Raw genomic sequence first — 7,962 nt, forward strand, 5'->3', positions numbered from 1 at the left:
GCAAATGGAGCTTGTATTGTGTCTTGTCCACCTGTCCACTCAGTGGCAGATATCCCCCCCCCCCACATTGTCTCCAACGTCTTGGAGTAGGATAAATAATCTGTCCTTATGGCAAGATACACAAATTAATTTTGTTCCATTTGCTATATTGCAAATGGGAAAGGTGGGGGAGCATTGTCTATCTCTGTGATGAACCATGGGCCTTGTAGTCCTGCTCAGGACATTGTAATCCCTGATGAAGATGAAAACTTGGGTTTTTTACCTTCCCAGTCTGAACTGGATTCCTCTCAGCCAGATCCTTCCCAGGCAGATCTGGAAACCTTGCACCTGCAAGAAAGTTGTGCCCCAGAAGTATGTCAAACAACCCCAGAGCCTACTTCTCCCGTGTTCTTGCGCCGGGAGTTTTGTAAACAACAGAGAAGTTTGGATTCAGCTTCGCGCAGGAGTGCGAGGATAGCAGCTAAGAATGTTGCCAATTAACATTGGTTCTCGTGAGAATCTTTAAGGAGTTTAACATCTGGTCTCAGAGTTTAGCTTTCGTTTCTGATTCCCAGAGAACCGCTTTGGTGAGAAAGTTGGACTCTATATAGGTGTTTTGCCCGCGTAGCAACTTCGCGGAGTCAATTCGTCAGCCTACGGAGCGAGTTGTGTCTGGACAGCGCGCTCCGATTCAAGCCTCGCTTCAGCTCAAGCCTTGCCTTGCTATCCAGCCTTCGCCTTGCTTCCCAGCCTTTGTTTACCGACGGACTTTGCCTTGTTTCCCAGGACTAATCCTTGCCTTGTTTCACGGATTTTACCAAGTTATTCCACGGACCTTGTTCTTGTTCTTAGTTACCTTGTTCCACGTTCAAGCCTTGTTTCAAGTATCAAGTTATTTCCTAGCCACGCTCAAGTTTTATGGACTAAGGACCTTGTCATCTCCCCTCACTTTGCTTGGCAAAGTGAGTGTTTCGGTTATCGGATTACAACTTTGGACCTTAATATTTCTTATTGGACATTGCTTTTTTGGACTAATTCTGACCTTTCCTGAAGGGTCTAATTCTGGACTATTTTCTATACTTGTTTTTATTAACTTTATATATTCCTTCAATAAAGATATTAGTTAGATTCTGGCCTCTGTGTATGGTTATTGGTGCCTCTGCCGCCTGGGTCGTGACAGTTTGACTCCGCCACCCATAAGCACCAACTAACCGAGGCCAGGATGTCTACCGGAGCCGCGCCGGCTGGACAGCCGCTCAGCTACACCATCAGCAAGGACGAAGTGGACCGCATCCGTGACAGACTCAACGCGCAGGATGGAGAAATAAAAGGGTTGAGGGAGCGCGGAGTTCGCCTCCCGGCCATGGCGTTGCCTACCAAGTTTTCTGGAGAAGCTGCTAAGGTTCATGTTTTCCGCCGCCAATGTCAAGCTTATCTAGAGGCCCGTGATGCCGAGTTTCCCCAAGAAGACATCAAGGTGGCGTGGGTCTACAGTCTTCTAGACGGACCAGCGGCTAGCTGGGCGACGGCCCTGTTTGATCAAGCCTCCCCCCACCTAAGTTCAGCACAACGCTTCTTGGATCACCTTAAGGAGACCTGGGGAATCGAGGACAATTTGGAGGCAGCCGGTCACAAACTCCGGCGCCTCCTTCAAGGAGACAGACCCATGTCTCAGTACATAGCCGAGTTCCGCGTGCTGGCCCACAACACCGGCTGGAACGATGTAGCCCTCAGAGGACAATTTCGGGAGGGTCTCAACATTGAAATGCTGGAAGAAATCTCCAAGGTGGATCCTCCCCAGACCCTCGAGGCACTCATTGATCAATGTTTACGGGCTGAAGTCATGATTGCCAACAGGAAACAATGGGTTCGAGGCCAGGGCGGTAGAGCCGGGGCAAAACCCCCCGCTCCCGCCAGTGTTCAGCCACGTCCGGTGTGGAGACCCCCGCCGCCAACCCCATACCCCAGAGGAGGCGAGGAGGTGCCGATGCAGTTGGGCAATGTGCGTCCCAGACTAGATGCCGCCGAGAAGGCCCGTCGTCAACGCTTGAACCTCTGCTGGTACTGCGGGAACGGGGGCCACTTCGCCAGAGAGTGCCCGGCCAAAGGGAAGCCTGCCGCCCGTCTTGCGGCGGCGTCCTCCACGGAGTCGAAGGCGTCTGAGCCGACTGGCACACAGCCGGCGGGGGAAGCCAACGACCGGGTGTAGAGAGGCTCGCCAACCCGGTCAAAAAATCCATCCAAGAGCCGCCAACCGGGGTCCTGTTCCTTCTCGTGGTCACATTATGGTCAGCAAAAAGGGGACCCGTCATGATCCACGCCATGATAGACTCTGGAGCTACCAACAATTTCATCGATAGAGAGTATGCCGACTCTCTGGGATTACAATATCATGATTTCAAGAATGCCCGTGTGGTGCAAGCCATAGACGGCCGTCCCCTCAAGACGGGCCCCGTAAGCCAGTGGTCGGAACCCACCAGGATGTGGATAAGGGAACATATGGAAGAGATTTCCTTCTTTGTTACCGAGGTTCCCCATTTCCCTGTGATTTTGGGAATTCCATGGCTGACACTCCACGACCCTAACATCTCCTGGTCCAACAGAGAACTGCAGTTTGCTTCACCGTACTGCCAAAACCATTGCCTCGTAGCCAAGGTATGCCATGCCACAGACTCCGAGCCCATCATCACCTTGCCAAAGAAGTACTCCGAGTATTGGGATGTATTCAATGAGAAAGAAGCCGAAAAATTACCCCCACATAGACCTTATGACTGTGCCATTGACTTGGTGGAGGGGGCCCCGATCCCGCGAGGGCATCTCTACTCCCTGACTGAACCAGAGCAAGATGCTCTCAGGGAATTCTTAGAGACAAACCTTCGCAAGGGGTTCATCAGACCCTCTCAATCCCCAGCCGCCTCCCCAGTGATGTTTGTGAAGAAGAAGTCAGGGGAATTACGCTTGGTGGTGGACTACAGAGCATTGAACAATATCACCAAGCGGAACAGCTATCCCCTGCCCTTAATCTCGGATCTACTGGACCGACTTCGAGGAGCCAAGGTCTACACCAAGCTGGATCTTCGGGGGGCTTATAATCTAGTTCGCATCAGAGAAGGGGACGAGTGGAAGACCGCCTTCCAGACTAAATTCGGATTATTCGAGTCCCGAGTTATGAATTTCGGTTTATGCGGAGCTCCCGCAACGTTCCAGCATTTTGTCAACGATATTTTTCAGGACTATCTAGACAGATTCTTGATAATCTACCTGGACGATTTTTTGGTGTTTTCCAGATCACAATCAGAACATGAGAACCACGTCAAAATGGTGTTGCAACGACTGCGGGATCATGGACTTTATGCCAAGCTAGAAAAATGCGCTTTTGATCTACAAGAGGTAGATTTCCTTGGCTACCGCATCTCGCCTCTAGGGCTTTCCATGGATCCAGCCAAAGTTTCAGCAGTATTGGAATGGCGGGCGCCAACTAACAAGAAAGAGGTGCAGCGTTTCTTGGGGTTCGCGAACTACTACCGCAAGTTCATTCCAGATTTTGCCCGCTGGTCCGACCCCATCACTAGCTGCATCCGTGGAAAGCAGCCTTTCCGCTGGACTGATCAAGCAGAGAAAGGGTTCCAGCAACTGAAGAAACTATTCACCTCCCAGCCAATTCTACAGCACCCAAATCCTGGAACCCCTTTTGTGGTGCAAGCGGACGCCTCTGATGTGGCAATTGGGGCTGTACTCTTACAACCGGTGGGAGATCACCTCCACCCCTGTGCCTTTTATTCTCGTCAACTAACCACACCAGAGAGGAATTACACCATTTGGGAAAAAGAACTACTGGCCATAAAGGCAGCCTTTGAAACTTGGAGACATTGGCTAGAAGGGGCCAAATTCCCCATTGAAGTCCACACTGATCATCGTAATCTAGAACATCTAAGAACTGCCCGCAAACTAAATCAGAGGCAGCAACGTTGGGCTTTATTCTTTGAACGTTTCAACTTCCAGATCCATTATGTGACCCCAGCTCAAACCAAGCAAGCAGACGCCCTGTCACGTAAACCGGAATACGCTGCAGGACGCAAGGAGACCTTTGAATCCCAACTGCTACAACCTGAGAACTTTGCCACGCTCACAGTGGGGAACACCAAATCCAGTCCCATTGGTTCAACTTCCCCTACTCCAGGACCCATCTGTGCTCAAGAAATCAGGGCTAGTCAGCAAGCAGATGCCTGGGCGCAGGACCAACTTCGCCAAGGTCTGCATTTTCCCTTTTCGCTTAAAGATGGGCTGCTCTGCTATAGAAATCATGTTTATATCCCACCCGGACCGGGCAGGGAAAAAGCGCTTCGTCTGTGTCATGACTGCAAACCAGCAGGACACTTCGGACTATTTAAAACCATGCATTTGATCCTAAGAGATTTTTGGTGGCCCAAGATCCGCAAGGATGTGGAAAAATATGTCAACACCTGCCCAGTATGCCAGCGCTCCAAGATACGAAGGGAGAAGCCCTCAGGGCTTTTGCACCCCCTTCCTACCCCATCTCGCCCATGGGAAATAATTTCCGCGGATTTCATCACTGACCTACCACCTTCCTGTGGATTCACCACGATCTTAGTGGTGGTGGACCTATTCACCAAGTTAGCCCATTTCATTCCCTGCGAAGGCCTCCCCACGGCCAAAGAAACTGCGGATCTATTTCTTCAGCATGTTTTCAGACTACATGGATTGCCCAAGAGTTTAGTCACAGACCGTGGATCTCAATTCACCTCTCGTTTTTGGAAGGCACTACAAAAACTACTGGGCATAGACTCTCGCTTATCTTCAGCTCATCATCCCCAAACAGATGGGCAAACGGAGCGCACCAATGCCACTTTGGAGCAGTATCTTCGCTGTTATGTAAACTACCAACAGGACAATTGGGCTTCTCTGTTACCACTGTCTGAGTTTGCCTACAATAATGGAGTTCAAGCTTCTACAAAAGAAACGCCGTTCTTTGCAAACTACGGTTTCCATCCACGTTTCTTTCCCCCTGTCATTGAAACTTCAGAAGTTCCCGCAGCAGAGGATTGGCTGCAGGAACTCACAGCGGTGCAACAACTTTTGCTCCAGCAACTGGACCAAGCCAAGGAGGACTATAAACGCCACGCTGACAAACACCGCCAGCCGGGCCCCGAAATCAAGGTAGGAGATCGGGTTTTTCTGTCCACTCGCTTTCTGCCCTCCCACCGCCCATGCCGGAAGTTAGATGCCCGCTTCATTGGCCCCTATCCAGTGGTGGCGCAATTAAACCCCGTGACTTTCAAACTCCAACTTCCGCGTTCAATGCGCATTCACCCAGTGTTTCACCGTTCCCTGCTCCTTCCGGCGGATGGTGTGCGTCCTGATACAGACCAACCGGCCCCCCCTCCTGTTTTGATGAATGGGGAGGAGGAGTTCGAGGTTGAGGACATTTTGGATTCTCGCTTTCATCGCCGCCGCCTACAATATCTCATTGACTGGGTGGGTTTTGGGCCTGAGGAACGCTCTTGGGAAGACGCCTCCACAGTCCATGCTCCTGATCTAACCCGTCGCTTCCATCTGACCTATCCCACCAAACCGCGACCTCGCGCCTCGGGGAGAGGACCCCAGTTTGGGAGGGGCCCTGAGGAGGGGGATAGTGTGATGAACCATGGGCCTTGTAGTCCTGCTCAGGACATTGTAATCCCTGATGAAGATGAAAACTTGGGTTTTTTACCTTCCCAGTCTGAACTGGATTCCTCTCAGCCAGATCCTTCCCAGGCAGATCTGGAAACCTTGCACCTGCAAGAAAGTTGTGCCCCAGAAGTATGTCAAACAACCCCAGAGCCTACTTCTCCCGTGTTCTTGCGCCGGGAGTTTTGTAAACAACAGAGAAGTTTGGATTCAGCTTCGCGCAGGAGTGCGAGGATAGCAGCTAAGAATGTTGCCAATTAACATTGGTTCTCGTGAGAATCTTTAAGGAGTTTAACATCTGGTCTCAGAGTTTAGCTTTCGTTTCTGATTCCCAGAGAACCGCTTTGGTGAGAAAGTTGGACTCTATATAGGTGTTTTGCCCGCGTAGCAACTTCGCGGAGTCAATTCGTCAGCCTACGGAGCGAGTTGTGTCTGGACAGCGCGCTCCGATTCAAGCCTCGCTTCAGCTCAAGCCTTGCCTTGCTATCCAGCCTTCGCCTTGCTTCCCAGCCTTTGTTTACCGACGGACTTTGCCTTGTTTCCCAGGACTAATCCTTGCCTTGTTTCACGGATTTTACCAAGTTATTCCACGGACCTTGTTCTTGTTCTTAGTTACCTTGTTCCACGTTCAAGCCTTGTTTCAAGTATCAAGTTATTTCCTAGCCACGCTCAAGTTTTATGGACTAAGGACCTTGTCATCTCCCCTCACTTTGCTTGGCAAAGTGAGTGTTTCGGTTATCGGATTACAACTTTGGACCTTAATATTTCTTATTGGACATTGCTTTTTTGGACTAATTCTGACCTTTCCTGAAGGGTCTAATTCTGGACTATTTTCTATACTTGTTTTTATTAACTTTATATATTCCTTCAATAAAGATATTAGTTAGATTCTGGCCTCTGTGTATGGTTATTGGTGCCTCTGCCGCCTGGGTCGTGACAATCTCTCTGCATATTTAAAATTATCTCCCCCCCCCCCAAGGAACCTGCATCTTGACAAAGCCCACAGTCCTTTATTCACAATGAGTGTTTGTAGTGAAGGAAAAGTAGGTCAAGAGGTGCTTATGTGCTTAAAGCAGAGCTTTTGTTTTCCACATATTGTCTTCAGTAGTGTTGTGCGTCCTATTCAAAGATGGTATTCACAGGTAGGAAATAATAATAATAATAATAATAATAATAATAATAATAATAATAATAATAATAATAATAATAAATACACTTGGGAAGTATTTGACTTGTGATTTTGTGATATGAAATCCAGCATATACATCTCATTTGCTGTGATACACTGTGTTTTTGTGTCAGGTAAATAATAATAATAATAATAATAATAATAATAATAATAATAATAATAATAATACTTTATTTGTAGACCACCCTATCTCCTCAAAGGGAACTTGACGGGAGACAGCCTTATTTCATGGAGGGGGAAGACCTGTCGGACATATGGAGCACAGGGTTTAGAACAGGCATGGGCAAGCTTCAGCCCATCAGGTGATTTGGATTTCAACTCCCAGAATTCCTAACCAACTGGCTGTTAGGAATTGTGGGGGTTGAAGTCCAAAACACCTGGAGATCCGAAATTTGTCCATGCCTGGTTTAAGAGAAGAGTGTGGTGTCTTTAATTTAACACATGGATTTTAAAGTATAATGGTCACTCTGCTTATTGCGTTTCTCAAAGATAATATTTATTTGCATTTGGAGAGAATAATAGCCATTCTGCCATACGGGAACACACAATCCAAGCACTTCCCAACAGATGACCTATCAAGTGTCTGTTTAAAAACCTCCAGAGAAAAAGACTCCAACTCACTCCCAGGAAATTGCATAACCAGCAAAGAACCAGACAATTCCTTGGCTAGATCTGTTAAACGGATAATCGCAACAGCGCTAGAGGGCAGCATGGCTCCACCCAGCAACGCTCTCTGAACAAAAGCTCGATCTGAGTTCTTTTCTGAAAAGGTCTGGCCAACAGAAAAGATGCCAACAGAACTGGCAAAAGGCATCATAGCAGGCATTGTTCACAGCCTTTTGATGCGTCAAGACCAGAAGCTCAACAAGAGCTACTTCTTACACCTAATTAGTACCCCTTTCCTATTAGCTGTTAGAGCTGCATTTTGGCATATCTGGTATCCTGCTTGCAACTCAAATCTTATGTAATAGGGCCAGAGAGGGACTAACTGAAGAAACTGTCAGATCAGAGTCTTTTTCCTGAACTGGGAGCAGTTGAAAGGTTTCTAGGTTGCAGGCTGGCAACAGTTCCAGTGTCCTATTGATGCACCCATTTGATGCAATATG

Source organism: Anolis carolinensis, chromosome 5 (assembly GCF_035594765.1).
Source record: "Anolis carolinensis isolate JA03-04 chromosome 5, rAnoCar3.1.pri, whole genome shotgun sequence".
Classification (NCBI taxonomy): Eukaryota; Metazoa; Chordata; class Lepidosauria; order Squamata; family Dactyloidae; genus Anolis; species Anolis carolinensis.